The following is a 15,946-nucleotide window of genomic DNA, read 5'->3' as shown; positions in this document are numbered from 1 at the left end:
GATGAGCCTTCGCGCCCGCGGCGAGACCCGGCGGTGGCCAGAGCCCGAGCAGGCGGCGTTCGGGGGCCGATCCAGCGGAGAGCAGAGCCCGAGGCGCGGCGCGGCGCCGCTCCACACTCGCACACGGTACCCAGAGCCGGGCATCGGCCCTTCCCTCCCCGCTTCCCTCGCCTTCCCCGCACCACTCGCCCGCCGAGCGGCAAGAAAGTTGGAGCTAAGGGGTCTAGACCGCAGTCGCGGAGCCACTTGTTCCCCGCGCGGCCGTTGCCCGTGGCGGATGCCCAGAGCCTCCTTCCCTCGGCGCCCCTGGCCCGACCCTGCGCCCCGCTCGGAGCCCGCGGCCGGACGCGCGGCAACTTTGGTTCCCGGGAACTCCAATTCCCTCCGCGGTGGCCGTTGGAGGACGTGCACCGCTCCCTGCGCCCGTACCGGGACCGCCACCGTTCGGGGGCGATGCTCTCGGCTCTCGAGAGAGGGTGCCTAGGTCTGGGCGATGGTGGGGATCTCGGGGTAAAGAGGGCATTAGGCGTCAATGTGTCCCCCAGTTTGGGCCGTGGAGATAGGGTGTGGCGCACCTCCGCCGCAGGTTGGGCAGCGGCGCTAGAACGATCTAGTCACGTAGCTCTCCTTGTCCCTCTTCACCTTCCCGTGCCCACGGAGATCCTAGGGGACTCCCGCAACCTCCCCAGTCCTGTGCGGCTGCTGAAAGACGCGCCCCTCTCAGCGCTGGCAGCCTCGTGCGGCTCACGCTGCGCTTCCCCGGCTCTGGGCTGGCGCGCGACAGACTGCATGCGTGGATGGTCCCCAGGGGCTCGCCCTGGGAGTGCTGCCCCTTTCCCGGCAAGTCAGCCCGGGACGCCTGCGGAGCCCGAGCGTTCCAGGGTGGTAGCGCGGACAGCCGGCAGCACGCACTGCCTCATTTCCCGGAATAGGCGCCTAGGGCCGCGGCTTTGCCTCCGTGTGGGAGCTGAGAGATCTGTGCCCTCGCTGCCAGCCGCCGCCACCGCCCCGCTGCGACCCCAGCCCTGGCGCCATCAGGCCCCCTGAGAGAAATTCGCCTTTCCTGGGTTGTAGCACGCCCCACCTCTCTAGTAATACAGGGAGCAGATATCCTTCATGGGCATGGTTTGCCCCCTGCACCAGAGCTGACACTGACCTTAGTCTTCCAGCCCCTGAACAAGTGCCCCTGCCCCAATCTGGATTTTGAGATAAACTAGGTAAACACGAGGGTTGTGTGCGTGTGGCGTTCGTGTGTTTCGCACACATACGTTTGTTGGGTGGAGTCAGCCCCCTGGCTAGGGAAGAATTAGGCTGTGGGATGGGCCGCGTGAAGAGGTTAGGTACAAGGTGGTGGTGAGTCGCCGCGGTGGGGGAGAGCTGGGCTTGACTTCATGCTTGGTTCCTGGAGCAGGGTAGGCAACCGCCCTCAGCACTGTGGGGATGGGGGTGCCGAGATCACTCTGTGGGGAAAGGGCTGGGAAGGGGCCCCTGGCTGGGGAACGTTTGTACTTCGTGTTGGTTCCGCAGGGCTGGGGCGAGTAGGCAGCCGTGGCAGAGAGCGAGAGTACATCGTGGGCTGAAAGGTGGCACTAGAGAAGAGACTGGTGTGAGCCCGACAGCGTCAGCATCCCGGCCTTTGCTGGGCCCCGTGCTCATGTCTGGCGGGGGCCTTCCTGAGCCCCAAAAAGCTGGATTGGAAGGTTATGGTGGCACACGGTCCTGGATGCGTCCCTCAATTCCCCCACCCCACAAGCCACCTTACCTGTCATTTCACCATTTGAGGTTCATTTCTCTGAGTTCACTATTTTAAAAGACGCCTTTTCTCAAGTGCTGCTTTCCCATGCATCCTTTTCTGGGAGGTGAGGTCTAGTGGAATCCGGCTGCTCTGAGAACGGCCTCCTGTGGACCTGCAGCTTCTGCATCACCAGCTGGGAGCCTATTAGGAATAGGGACTTCTGGGCCCTGCCTAGACGACCCCCACCCCACCCTAAGTCAGGGTCTGTATCCAGCAGGCACACTCAGTGAAGTTCAGGTTGTGGTGCATAGCACCTTCTAGGGGAGATTTGCACACGGCCTCTTGGTGCAGTGTGGATGGGTTGGACAGTGGATAGGAACGCAGAGGTGAGAACCGATGGAACTTCTTTCCCTGGACACTTGTGCTAGGGTTGGTTTTGCTGTCCATTACCTTCCCTTTCAGGCTGTGCCCTGCTAATGCTACAAGTATGTTTGAGTTTGGGGAGCAGTTACAAAGATTCAGGGGTCAGCTCAGCTTCCTGTGCAGTTGAAAGGTTGCCAAGTGTGCCAGGGCCTGAGGTGGGTGGAGGGGTGGAGTTCTGGAAACTGGTTATGCTGGCTCTGCCTTCAGGACTCCTGGGGCCTGGTGATGCTGTACCCCGTGGGAAGGGGTTGAGCACCTCCATCTCCTCTGCCCTTCCAGATTGGTAGAATGGTCCTCCGAGAACACCTCTCAGCACTCACGGAAATGATGCAGAGGCAAGCTGCTTAGCAGCCAATCTGGGACAGCACTTGGGGGCGGGGCGCTAAGGCTCCACCCCACCCATCCCACTGGATGCTCCTCTTCCGCCCTGAGGTCCTGGGAGACCCTTAGCCCCAAGCCGTGAGGATGGTGCCAAGCAGTGGCAGGTCACTTGCTGGTCCTCTGGAGAAATAACCGTGACCCTGAAGCCATTAAGGCTGCTCTGAGATTTCCATCCGAGGTCTGGTGGGCTGATAGAGTCCCAGGTGAAAGGGTATCACCTGGCTCAAGTACCCAGCTCTGCCAGAAACGCAGTGTCTTTCCTGAGAGAGCCTCTGCCAGGAGGAGGGCAGCTCCACGAGCGCGTGTGGATTGGCCTGGGCATAGGCCTTACAAAGCACATTGCTAAGGCAGAGGCCTTCTTTCATAGGTTTGAAAATCAGAGGTTCAAAAATACTGAGATTAATAAAATCTGACGGTTTTCTTAAACCTCAGGTTTTAAAAAAAGATTCAGTGTTCTATTGTGTAAAGATGTTTTTAAAAATTGACTTAATGGCCTTTGCATTCACTGTTTCGTATTCAGTAACCTTAAAAATTCACTTTTATTTCATTTTGAGGACCCTCTCCGCTCCCTTGTGCTGGAGATTGAACCCAGGGCCTCGTGCATGCTAGGCAAGCACTCTACCACGGAGCTACATCTCCAGCTCATGTTCTGAGCCTTGATTCGGGTTCCTTGTGGCATGGGGGAATCCTGTTTGTCCAGATAAGCATTGAGACCCAGGTGGATATGGATAGTGATCTCAGGATGGGAGTATGTATTTTGCCTCCAGTAGAAAGGAAATGGGGACTTCTTTGAGAAGACTCCCTCTCCAGGAAATGGGGTCATAGTGACACTGCACGGAGTGTCCGCCTCCAGGATGCCTTCCTGAGCTGTGGTGCCTCTCTTCCTCTCTGTCCCTTCCTACATGCTTTCCCTTCCCTGCCTTGCTGTGGCCGATCACTACATGATGATTTCCTTCAGGGCTCCCACTCTACCCTTCTTCCTCCTTGTTGCCCCAAGCTGCCGCTGTTTTGGAGTTAGTGCTCAGTCACTCTGCCAGGTGATCGAGCTGCCACCTCCTCCAGCCCTGACACACTAAGCATTTGCTGTGCCTGTGGCAGTTTCAACTGTTCATGTCGGTTATGCTGGACTCCCAGGCACCCGCTCTTGGAGTTGAGCTCACAAGCTCAAGTGCTTGGGATGTAGACAAGAGTAAAGCAAGGCCCAGCATGAGACAGGAGGGAGAGATGGGGACTGTGCTGCAGAGCACTTGTCCACACAAAAGGACCACTGTAGGCAACACCTGTTTATGTGAGAGACAGCAGAATCAGCGTCACCCCGGGAGTGTCAGAACTGGGGCAGTAGGGGTGCTTCTGAGGTGCTGGAAATTTCTGTAACTTGATCTAGATATCTACAATGGTGAATGAACATTTTTGCAAAGGGGGCGATTCAGAAAACATTAGAACAGTTATGGGCTCTATTTGTTTGGATTCAATATGCAAATAGTTTTACAGAGCCCCTGTCTGGCAGAAAATACATATTCTTACTAACCTTATTGTCAGTGAGAAACTGGCCGTGTATTTAAGAAGTAGCCACATGGAGATCGCTTTCTAGTCTTTCACTGTGAAATGTGATCGGCCCTGCCACGGGGAGCAGGGAAGGCTGCCAGGGCTGCTGCTCCTGGATAGGTCCCCGGATGTGGGCCTTGGGGCTGTGCTCGTGCGGCTCCATCTGGCTAAGACAGGGAAAGGATGCCTGGCTCAGTGCATTGCCAAGGGGAGTGGGGACCTCACACGTGCTCCTCAGCTGGGGCCTGCGGCTGTGTTGCTGAGGGTGACACACAGCTTCGCTTCAGCATTCACATTTTTTACCTTCTTTTTTTTCCATTACTGGGAATTGAACCCAGGGAGTGCTGAGTTACATCCCCAACCCCTTTTATAATTTTTATTTTGAGACTGAATCTTGCTAAGTTGCTCGGGCTGGCCTTGAATTTGTGATCTTCCTGCCTCAGCCTTTTTCTTGAGCAGCTGGGATTACAAGCCTGTATCACCACATCTGGTCATAATTTTTACATATCCTAAATCCCCATGCTGTGTCAGCTATTACTGTGATCATAACTCACTCCTTTTGTGATTTTTTTATAAGACCGCTTTGAGGAAGACAATCTGGCATTTTATGCCAGTTCTCACACCCTTGAACTCAGAGGCCTTAGGTCTGGCACACAACTTTGCTCAGCTCTTAGTTTTTTCATCTGTAACATGGGAATAATTTCCAGTTGCCTTGTAGCTTCTTGTGAGCATTAAGGTGAAAGCTCTATAGAAAGCCTAGCACTTGATGCATGTGCAAAATGCAGTAGCTTTTTAATAACATTTTTTACTTAGTTGTGTGTGAGGCACATTATATTCTAGCAGAGAAGTGCTGTCCTGTTTTCAGAGCTTGATGGTTTGTCATGGTGATGGCAAACCTTTCAAAACTTTCAATGATAACAAACAGCTGGCTGTGATGTGTGTGCCTTAGGTTTGCCACCACTGAATCTATGAGGTCGTAAATTGAATTCTGCTTGCAAAATGTGTGTGTGGTACATGTGCGTGTGTATGCATGTGTGTGCATGTGTGTGCATGCGTGTGTGTCTGTGTGTGTGTGTGTATGTGTGTGTGCACAGTGTTGTGGTTTTTCATTTGCAATCATCTACTAATAACATTTAAGGATCCAGCAGTGTCACATGAAAATCTAGATTTTGGGCATCTCTAATTAGAACTGGCGACATTGGATCTAGACTCCCAGTGGGCACTTGTTGGTTGGAGTTCACTTTAAGCTGCCTCTTTTACTTTTTTTTAAGATTCTTTAATGGAGGGATCTGTGCCTATAATGAGGGAAAAAATACTCAAAGTGGTGGACTTTCATGGGTGCGCACACCTCGGTGACCCTGGATGGTGACATAGAACACTTCAGTTCCTCGCAGGCCCCCTCCCGCCCCTCCCAGGCCAACTCAGCTCGCTCCAGAGTAAACCACTTTTTTCCCACTTTGCTCTGGCTTCTGTCACGCGTGCCTTTTTCCTGCTGCCCCTTTCAGATTTATTGAGCCTGCTGCTCTCAGTTGTCTGCAGACCCCACCATTCCCTGTCGCCTCCTGTTTATCCCTCCCGGCCCCTCCGGCCATGTGTGTGTGAGTCTGCTCAAGGGCTAGAGAGTTCTGGAGACCAGTTAGGCCAGTGATGCTTGAGCTTTTAGAGCTTTCAATGATACAAACAGCCCACCATGGCATGTGTGCCGTAGGTTTGCCACCACTGAGCTAGGCCTACCAAATACCAGCAATGGAGAAACTGAGGCCCAGAGTTGGGGTGTGAGCCTATTTAGGGCCTCAGAGGAATCTGGGCCTAGATGGTGGCCAGGCAAAGACAGAGCCTTGTTCTTCCTACCCCTGCATGCCCACACCCAGCCCTGGGCCTGTACCTGGTCACCCAGGAGTTCCGGCACACTGGTCAGCCTGAGGGGGAGGGAAGCCCACGGACCTGTGTCTTCCTGGGTGTACACCCTCCCCCAGACTGGCTGTTAGCAGCATTGCTTCCTGCTTAAAGACCATTTTCCATTTGGACAGGACCCGAGATGCCATTTGTGACAAGGGCCCACAGCACCTTGATTGTGTCTGTTTCTGAAAGAAGGCTGTTATTTGGGAGCCAGTGCAAGCGAGGTGGGAAGGGAAGTAGAGGAAAGAGCAAGTGGGGAAGGAGAAGAGAGAACAAGAGGGGCAGCCAAGACTCCCGGGGGTCCATTTGTGTGTAGTCCTGTAGTCCTGTCCCCAGGATGTGGCTTTCCCTGGCCTCCCAGGGGTTGGGGCTCGGGCTGCGTGGCTGGGCTGCCTCTGTAGTATTGGCAGCTTCCATCCCACCCCGCTTTGCGCTTCGGGCCCCATACCCGCTGTTGGGGCCACCTTTCATCCAGCTGGTCAAGCACCAAGCAGCTACCAGCCTCTGCCTCCTGGCTGGTGCTCATGGTGAGCACCGATAGAAAATGATGCAAGCTATAGGCGTGCCTTTAAATTTCCTCGCAGCCACTTTTAAAAAAGATAAAAAGAAAAAATTGGCATTATTTTTGATATTTGTTGCAACCATTCAACATGTAACCGGCATGGCAAATTATTGGTGTTTTGTTTCCGTATGAAGTTTCAAGGATCTTGTGTGTATCGCATGGACAGCATCTCTCAGTGTGGCCTCAGTGTGCGCTCCTGGCCTGGTGCTCCCGGCCTGGTGACAGTCCATCCATGCAGCGCCTTCCAAGCACACTTCTGGTGCTCTGGCTGTGGGTGCTAGTGGCCACTGTATCAGATCGGACGAGGCAGACAGCACACATGAGGCTGTTGCAGATAGGCATGGGTGCTGCAAAGAAAACAGTGATAGTCAGTGTGCTGGAAGGAAGCCGGGTGGCCAGGGAGGCTGGGAAGATGAGGTCTGTCCCACGGACCTGAGCCCTGGCAGGGGGGAGAGAGGGAGGAAAGGAGGCCATGTGCCCAGGCAGCCCCTCACTCCCCTAGCACGCCAGCTGTCCATACCCATACTGTCAGTGCATAGGACACCAGGTGCCCACTCCATGGGAGACTTCGGGCCCATGTGGGGTGGGGCCTCAGTGGCCAGCAGTACTTTAGGAAAGTGCTTTATCTCTGCTGTGTGTGCTTGTTTGCTTCCTGGCCTTCTCTCTGCTCTTTCCGTAGGAAGTGTAAGTGCGAGGTTGATCTTTCCCTTGATTTTTGCACTTGGGAGTTTCCCAAGCAGGGAGCTATCCCGCAGAGAAGAGGACCTGTCCTGCCCATAGCAGAGGGGGCCCAAGTGCTAAAGGGTCTAAGGACATTCAGCAGACCCGGAACGTGTCTTCTCTCTCGGTGGAACGGGCCGCTGGGGCACAGAAGTCCTCATGGGCAGGTGCCTGGGGCTGGAAAGTGTGAACTTCCCTTGCTGCCTGGCCTTCCCTGGGATTGGGGGGCCCAGGGTCCAGGCAGCTGTGCGGCGCTGAGGAAATTGCACTTGCCCACCCTGTCTGAAGGGGCTGATGCTGCCACCACTTTGCCTCTGTTGCTAGGCAGGCAGCAGAGCAACTTAGGGGCTGGCTGGATGCTTTGATTCTTCAAAAGAATCTAGAAAGCCTGACTTAAAAAAACAAAATCTCCCTAGTCTAAGTGTTAGCAACTAGTTCAAATTTAGCAACTACTTATTGAGTCCTTGCCATGGGTCAGCCACTGTGCCAACCCCGTGTGCACGGGTGGCCTCTGCCCTCATTGAACAGATTTCATAGGGAAAACCCTTCAGGTGCACATGGCCCATGGCGGACCAGTTGATGCCCTCACCAGACTTAGGATCAGAGCTGGCACAGTGATAACGAGAAACTTTCATTAAGCACTTGCTGTGCACCAGGCTCTGCAGTTAGCGTTTTAACTAAAATACCTCATTCTTTTCTCATAAAGACTCAGGGACAGTGATGGTGAACCTTTTAGAGCTTTCAATGATACAAACAGCCCATTGTGGCAGGTAAACCATAGGATCGTCACCACTGCCTAGGACAAAAGGTCTGGTGTCACCCATATTCTACAGATGAGCAATCTGGGGCACAGAGAGGTTTAGCACTCAGCCCAGACTCACACAGCTAGCAGCTGGCGGGGTGGATGTAAGCCAGCAGTGGTCTGCCTCTTTAATCATTGCTGTTCTGCACTGGGAGGAGGCCCATGCCAAGTCCCTGCCTGTGCACAAAGAAACCGCTCAGGAAGGACAGAAGACTCACCTTGGGTCCCTAGGGGGTAATGACAGGGCTGGGCCTGCGTCTGGGTCAGCCCCTCTCACCTCCCAGCCTGAGAAGGCCGGACACTGACCTGGTCATTCAGTCCCAGCCCCTTCCCATCTGTCACAGAGGGGACTTGTGTGCCCCTGTCATTTAATGCCAGCCCCATTTGTCCCCGCTGGTGGGGATGAGCTGCTGGCAGTGTTGCTGGCACAGTGTGCTGGTCCTAAACTGGCCTCAGGCTGGGCTCCCGGGGGTTTGGCCCGAGTCCCCTCCTTGGAGAGCCCCATTTCTGGAGTGGGACTGTGTTGGCGGTGCACGGTAGCCACGAGGCAGTGACACACATGTGAATGACACATGTGTGGAGACCTTAGGTGTAGGCCTTGCTTTGAGCCAAGTGCCTGAACTTCATGGAGCTCTGCTTTTCTCATCTATAAAATTGGAAAATTTTTTAAAAACTTTCAAATGATCAACCTGTTTATTTTGGAAATTGGAAGCTCTCACAAGATGGAAAGAAGTACTTGCCAAAATCAGTTGTGACATGTAAATCATGGCAAATAAATATGTCATATTTATTAATTATCTCACTATAAGTGGCTTAGACTCTGTGGGATTCACATGGTATATGCAGGTAGAGGTTTAAATAACATAGCAATTTTCAAACCCAAACAACAATGTCTTTTTTTTGGCAGTGCTGGGGATTGAACCCAGGGCCTTTACACTAGCTACATCCCTTTTAAAGCTTTTTTTTCTTTTATGTTGAGACTGGGTCTCACTCAGTTTTTAAATTGCCCAAGTTGGGCTTTAACTTGTGATGCTCCTGCATTGGCATCCTAGAGGAGCAATTCTTTTGAATGGCCTGATGTCACTCCTGATACTCATCTGTCAATTTGACATCTTAGTCAACAAGTATTAAGCAGCTACTGTTTGTGAACATTGGGCAAGGTGCACTAAGATACACCCATGGCTGTGCTCTTCCATGAGCCCTTGCACTTACTCAGAGACCAATTTGGGACAGTCAGATCAGTGTGTGAGTGTGTGTGTGTAAAAGGGAGAGAGTGCCGTAGCTCCTTTTGGAAGTTTCAGCATCCGGTGCCTGACTCAGCCAGGCACCTTTCTTTCCTTTCTTTGTCCTTTCTTTGTCCGCCCTCACTGATCCCGAAGTTGTCCTCTCCATCACCTGAAGTGCTGCCAAGGCGTCACTGGCGGTGGCCACAGCCTGGGGTGGGCACGGTGCGAAGCAAGGGGGCTGCTGTGGTGCAGGTGCTGACCTGCCAGGCCAGAAACTGGAGCTCAGGCCAGAAGAAGGGAGCCCATGAATAATACAGCGGGAGGGAGGCTGTTAACTAGGTGACCTCATTGCACCCGTGTTTTCACAGCTTCTTGGGAGCCACTGTGGGCCCAGGTGTCGGGGCTAGGGCGCAGGGAATGAATGGGAAAGGCCAGTGGAGGCGCCGCCTGTTTCCCTTTCTGCACTCCTTTCAGCGGCCTAGTGTGGGGGTTCAGAGTCCTGCAGCTCCTTTCCCTGCCGCTGAGTCAGAGGGCTGGGCAACGTGTGCTTGCCGCATAAGTGTGTCTGTCTGGCTGTGTGCACTGGCTACAAAAAGTCCTTCTCTCCTGGCCTGCTCTCAGGCCGGGTTTCCAGCTCTGCTGGCCGAACCCAGCCCAGGGCAGGTCTCTTGCACAGCTGTGCTGTTACCTCTGCCAAGGTTGCCCCCTCTCTGGGCTATTTCTGGGTGCCATAAAAAGAGAAGGCTCCTGTTTGTCTCCAGAGGCTTTGACTTTAGATAAAGGGGTACTGGCTGATGTAAGGGGGAATGGGACACCTGACTTTCCCTTCTAATGCTGTGGGGTCCATCATTTCCAATATCTGTTCCTGGAACCCTGGTCACTCCCAGCCAGATCTAATACAGAACAGCTGCTCAGGCCCCAGACCTCTCAGGCAGGCAGGGAAATCCCGGGGTCAGATGAATGCCTCTCATAGGGCAGGGAGCTTACACTCATTAAGAGCAAGGCAGCTGGGCATGGTGGCATACATCTGTACACCCAGCACTCGGGAGGCTGAGGGAGGAGGATTGCTGTGAATTCAAGGCCAGCCAGGGCTATATAGAGACCCTGTCTCAAAAAAACTAAAAAAAGAAATAAAGAAGAAAAATAGCAAGGCAAAGTTGCTGGGCGTGATGACACATGCTACTAATCCCAACATTCGGGAGGCTGAGCTACATAGGGAGATCCTGTCTCAAAAAAAACCAAACAAACAGAATAAGACAAAAAAGTCAGGGAAGGTAAGACAGGACTGCAGCAGAAGGGGTCCCAGGCAGACCTGAGGAGGAACTAGTTCAATAGCATGTCCCTGAGGCCTGAGCCTGGCTTTACCTTCCAGGGGGCCATTTCCTGATCTGAGGCTGAGGGTTGGGGTGGATGAAATGGACTAGAGTGGGACAGGAACAGGGGGCCTGGTGTCCACTTTCTCCCTTGTCCGGAGTACTGTTAACAGAGGCCTGACCCCTGAGGAGCTCTGAGACCCTCACATAGGATCAGATAGGGCAGCTCACACTGCAGCCCCACCCCGGAGCAGAACCTGCTACTGCCCTCCAGCCTTGGGACTGGGGCTTCAGGTCACCCCCTACGCAGACACTGTAGATACTCACAGACATAGTGCGCTGCTGGGCGGGACTGTCTCTTGCCTGCTGTGGGTGGCACACAGGGAACGTGTCTCTGAAGCCAGACCACCCAGGTCCTCCAAACCTAGCGCTCCCTCCAGCGAGCTGTGTGGCCTCCAGCAGTTTAATGAAACCTCCGTTCTTCAGTTTTCTGATAGGGAGAATGGAACTATTATTCCCCAACTCAGAGAGTTCCTGGGAGGATCCGATGAGCTACCGGGTATAAAATGCTGAGCAAAGGTGCCTGCCACATAGTAAATGTTTGACCGTGTCCTTTTTATTATGTTACTGTTAGTCCCGGTTCCTTTCTTCCGGGAGCTCACAGATTTGCAGGCTGCTTGGGGCGCCAGAGTAACTGTCACACCTATGAGAAGGACCGTGCGGGCTAAAAGCGGGGCAGTCCTGGAAGGTTTTTGGGGATCGCTGGCCCTGAAACTGTGGCTCCTCTGTGTCCACTAGCTCTGTGCTTTAAGCGGCAGGAAGGAGAGGGAGGCAGGGCGGGCAGTGGTCAGCAGCAGTGATAGCGGTGCCAAGACAACTGGGGCCTCTCTGCCAGCTTTTTACAGAAATGCACAGAACAATGTGCAGGTCCTATGTGCACAGCTTCAGGTATCAGCAAGTGACTACTCCCACGTGAGTGCTACCTGGACTAAGAGAAAGCTATGACTCAACGCCATTTCTGTGTCATTGGTCCCCAAAGGTTACTTCCCTCCTGGTTTCTAATGCCAAAGATTTGTTTTGCTTATATATATTTATTTGTTTGTTATTATTGCTGTTATTCTTTGTGGTGCTAGGGATTGAACCCAGGACCTTGCACATCCTAGGCAAGTGCTCTACCTTTGAGCTGCAACCCCAGCCTCTGTTTGTTTGTTATTTATTTATTTATTGGGACAGGCTCTTACTGTGTATCCCCAGCTGGCTTTGAACTTACAGCAGACCTCTTGCTTCAGCCTCCCTAGTGCTGGGATTACAGGTGTGCGCCCCCATGCCCGGCTCTGTTTACTTATTTTTATGGTGCTGGGATTGAACCCAGGGCCCTGTACCTGCTAGGCAAGTGCTCCATCACTGAGCTGTATTCCCAGTCTTATTTTTAAATTTATATAAATTGAATCAGGCAGTGTGCTGTCTTTGTGATTTTTTTCTTCCACTCATTTTGTTTATGGGATTCATCTTTGTATGCAGTTAACACTTGTACATGTTTATTTCTGCCTAGTAGTCCATAGTGAACATGCCACAATTTACCCATTCTACTGTTCATGGATGGGTGAGTTGCTTCCAGTTTGGGGCTGTTGTGAAGCAGGCTGTTGTGAGCATTCAACTATATGCCGTCTTTTGGTGCAGGTAGCTTGAGATCCCACTGTCCAGGTTTGAGGACAAGCTTCATGGCTTCAATATGATGGCTTTGCATATGTCATTGTGGTAGCTGGCAGGGTAACTCCTCTAGTGTTCCTTATGGGTCTGTTTATTTTGAGCTCTTTGCATTTCCATATAAATAATAGAATCAGCTTTTGAAATTCTACAAAAATCCTGCTGAGACTTTTATTAAGACTGCATCAAAAATATGTCCATCAATGGGAATAAAATTGATATCTTTATAATATTGAGTTTTCCAATCCATGAACAAGACATACACCTCCATGTATCTGGGTCTTAATAAATTTCTTTCAGGAGTGCTTTTTAGTTGCCCGTGTAGCAGTCTCATGCTTTGATCAGATTTCCTGTGTATTTTGTTCTTGATACTATTGTGACATTTATTTTTTCTCATTTCTAATTATCTGTCATATAGAAATACAATAAATTACATAAAATATTGTTCCATATCCTACAATATTTGTTAAATTTAGTTGTTTTGATATTTACCTATAGAACTTTTTGTTTTTTGAACATACATGATTGTGTTTTCTGTAAATAATAAATTTTATACCTTCCTTTTTAAAAAGATGCTCAGTTTTTCTTGTCTTGTTACAATGGCAAGGATTTCCAGCATTATACTGTGTTGAAGTGGTGACCATGGCATCCTTATCTGGGATCAAAACTAAAAAGCTTTCAGTATTTTGCCAGTAAGAATGATGTTTGCTGTGGGTTTTTGTAGATATCATTTATCAAATCATGAAATTTTTTTTCTAGTATTGCCCCCCAAATTGTGGTAAAACACCAGCTTGCCACTTAAACCCTTTTAAAATGTACATTCTGTCACAGTACATATATTCACAGCCATCATCACTTTTTGTCTCCAACAGTTTTTCATCATCCCTAACAAAACTCTACCTATCAAAAAATAATTCCCCGTTTTTTCTCTGACCACCCCTCATAACCTGTATTTTATTTCTTGTCACTGTGAATTTGCCTATTTTGTGTGTCTTGTATACGTGGAATCATACAGTATTTGTCCTTTTGTGTCTGGCTTTTTTACTTAGCATAATGTTTTCCGGGTTCATCAGTGTACCAGTTATAAGAATTGCATTTCTCCTCGTGCCTGAATAGTATCTTATTATACGTGTACACCATGTTTTACTTACCTGTTTGGAACACCTGCTGATGGACATCTGGGTTGTTGCCATCCTCCAGGTTGTGGATTGTGCTGCTGCAATTGTCGGCCTCTGCTTGATTCCACTTTTGAGTATACACCTAGGAGTGGAAATCCTGAGTAAGAGGATAATTCCGTGTTTAACTTTTTGAGGAACTGCCATTCTGTTTTCCATGGCACCTACCGATAAGCCATTTTATATTCCCCCCAGTGTGTACAAGGATTACAGTTCCTCTACAACTTTGCCAATGCTTGTAAAGCAGTATATCATTATGACTTTGCTTTGCCTCTGGTCAGTGGCTTGTGATGTTAAGCATTTTTTTCCTGTGCTATTGGCAATTAGTATATCTTCTGTGGAGATTTCTATCCAAGTCTTTTGCCTGAATTTGAATTGGGTTCTTTGTTCTGTGGTTGAGTTGGTAGAATTCTTTATATATTCTGAGTTAAACCTTCATCAGATATATGGTTTATAAATATCTCCCCCAGTCTGTTTGTTTGTGTTTTTCTTTTTTCGGTTTTTTTCTGGTACCAGGAATCGAACTCATGACCTTGCACTTGCCAGGCAGGAGCTGTGCTGCTGAGCTAAATCCCCAGCCCCCCTCCCCCAGTCTGTGTGAGTCATTTTCCCACTGTAGATAGTGTCCTTTGATGCACAAAGATTTTTAAGTTTAATGAAGTCCAAACGTCTCTTTTGTTGTTATTGTTCCTTGTGCTTTTGGGGTTATACCCAAGAAATCATTACTATGTCCAGTAGCATGAAGATATCCCCCCATATTTTCTTTTCTTTTCTTTTTTTTTTGGTCGTTTTTACAACAGGGTCTCTCTATGCAGTTCAAGCTGGCCTTGAGCTCACTTTGTAGTCCAGGCTGGCCTTGAATTTGCAGCAACCCTCCTGCTTCAGCCTTCTGAGTGCTGGGATTACAGATGTGCACCACCATGCCCAGCTCCCCCCATATTTTCTTCTAAAAAGTTTACAGTTTTAGTGCTTAAGTTTAGATCTTCGATCCGTTTGAGTTAATTTTTCTGTATGGTGTAAGATAAAAGTTCAACTTCATTCTTTTACAAGTGGATATACAGTTTTCTTAGCACCATAGACTGTCCCTTAGACTGTCAAGACTGTCCCTTTACCACCGAATTGTCCTGACACCCGTTTTGAAAATCAATTGACCCCATATGAGGTGATTTATTTCTGGGCTTTGTGTTTTGTTCCATTGGTCTATAGGTCTTTCCTTATGCCATTTTTTTTTTTTTTTTTGAGTCAGGGTCTCACTGTGCAGTTCAGGTGGCCTTGAACTCACTTTGTAGCCCAGGCTGGCCTTGAACTCGCAATGATCCTCCTGCCTCAGCTTCCTGAGTGCTGGGATTACAGGTGTGTGCCACCATGCCCAGCTACATTCCGTCGTTATTGATTACTGTGGCCTTGTAGTAAGTTTTGAAATCAGAAAATATGAATCTTCCAACTTTATCCCCTCTCCCCCAAGAGTGTTTTGGCTGTTCAGAAATGCTCTGAGCTTTTATATAAAATCCTAAGAGTAATTTTTCTATTTCCCTAAAAAAAATCATTGGGATGTCAGTAAGGATTACATTAAATCTGTGGATTGGATTAAATGTCCTGATAGTTTGGGTAGTATTGTATCTGAACAATAGTAGAATCTTAACAATATTAAGTCTTATAATCCATGAACATAGGATACCTTTCCATTTATTTATGTCTTCTTTAATTTCTTTTAGCATTTTGGCATTTTCAGTATAAAGTCATTTGTTTTCTTGATTAAATTTATTCCCAAGTATTTTCTATGCTATTGTGAAAAGAATTATCCCCTTCATTTCCATTTCAGATTGTTCACTGTTAGTGCATAGAAACACAGCTGATTTTTATGTGTTGAATTTGTACCCTACAACTTTGTTAAATCATTTTTTTAGGTCAAAAGGCTTTCTCTCTCTCTCTCTCTCTCTCTCTCTCTCTCTCTCTCTCTCTCTCTCTCTCGCTGTGTGTGTGTGTGTGTCTTTGGTTTTCTATGTGTAAGAACATGTCTTCTATTGAACAGAGATAATTTTATTTCTTTATTTCCAACTTTGTTGCCTTTTACTTTTCTTTCTTGCCTAATTGCTATAGTTAGAACTTCTGATGATATATTAAATAGAAGTAGTAATAGTAGCATCCTTTCTTTGTTCCTGATCTTTGGGGAAAAGTCTTTAGTCCTTTGCCATGGGTTATGATGCTAGTTGTAGGTTTTTCTATGTATGGCCTCTCATATTCTTTTTTGCTAAGGATTTTTATGTGTGTATGTAATTTTATTATATGCATTATTGTATCTCATAGATACAATTTTTCTTTCTTCTGGTAATATGGTGAATTATATTGACTCATTTTCAAAAGTTAACTAATCTTACATTCTTGGAATAAACCCAGCCATGTCATGATATACTGTTCTTTTCATAATCTCCTTTCCACCATTGCAAAAGATACAACA

The 15,946-nt window shown here is 49.3% G+C and overlaps 1 protein-coding gene across 7 annotated transcripts in view; it reads left to right on the top strand.

The window, feature by feature from the left end:
- Cdh23 (cadherin-related 23) overlaps positions 1-15,946 on the top strand; it is a gene marked incomplete at its 5' end in the record, with an annotated part of 360,927 nt that continues 344,981 nt past the window's right edge. For all 7 annotated transcript variants that reach the window (XM_005390029.2, XM_013516828.1, XM_005390030.2 and 4 more), the window contains 1 exon segment: positions 1-126.

This window comes from Chinchilla lanigera, unplaced genomic scaffold, assembly GCF_000276665.1.
Source record: "Chinchilla lanigera isolate Chin_1 unplaced genomic scaffold, ChiLan1.0 scaffold00036, whole genome shotgun sequence".
Lineage (NCBI taxonomy): Eukaryota > Metazoa > Chordata > Mammalia > Rodentia > Chinchillidae > Chinchilla > Chinchilla lanigera.
The sequence above is the reverse complement of the archived record's forward strand: the minus strand, read 5'-3'. Positions and strand labels throughout refer to the sequence as shown.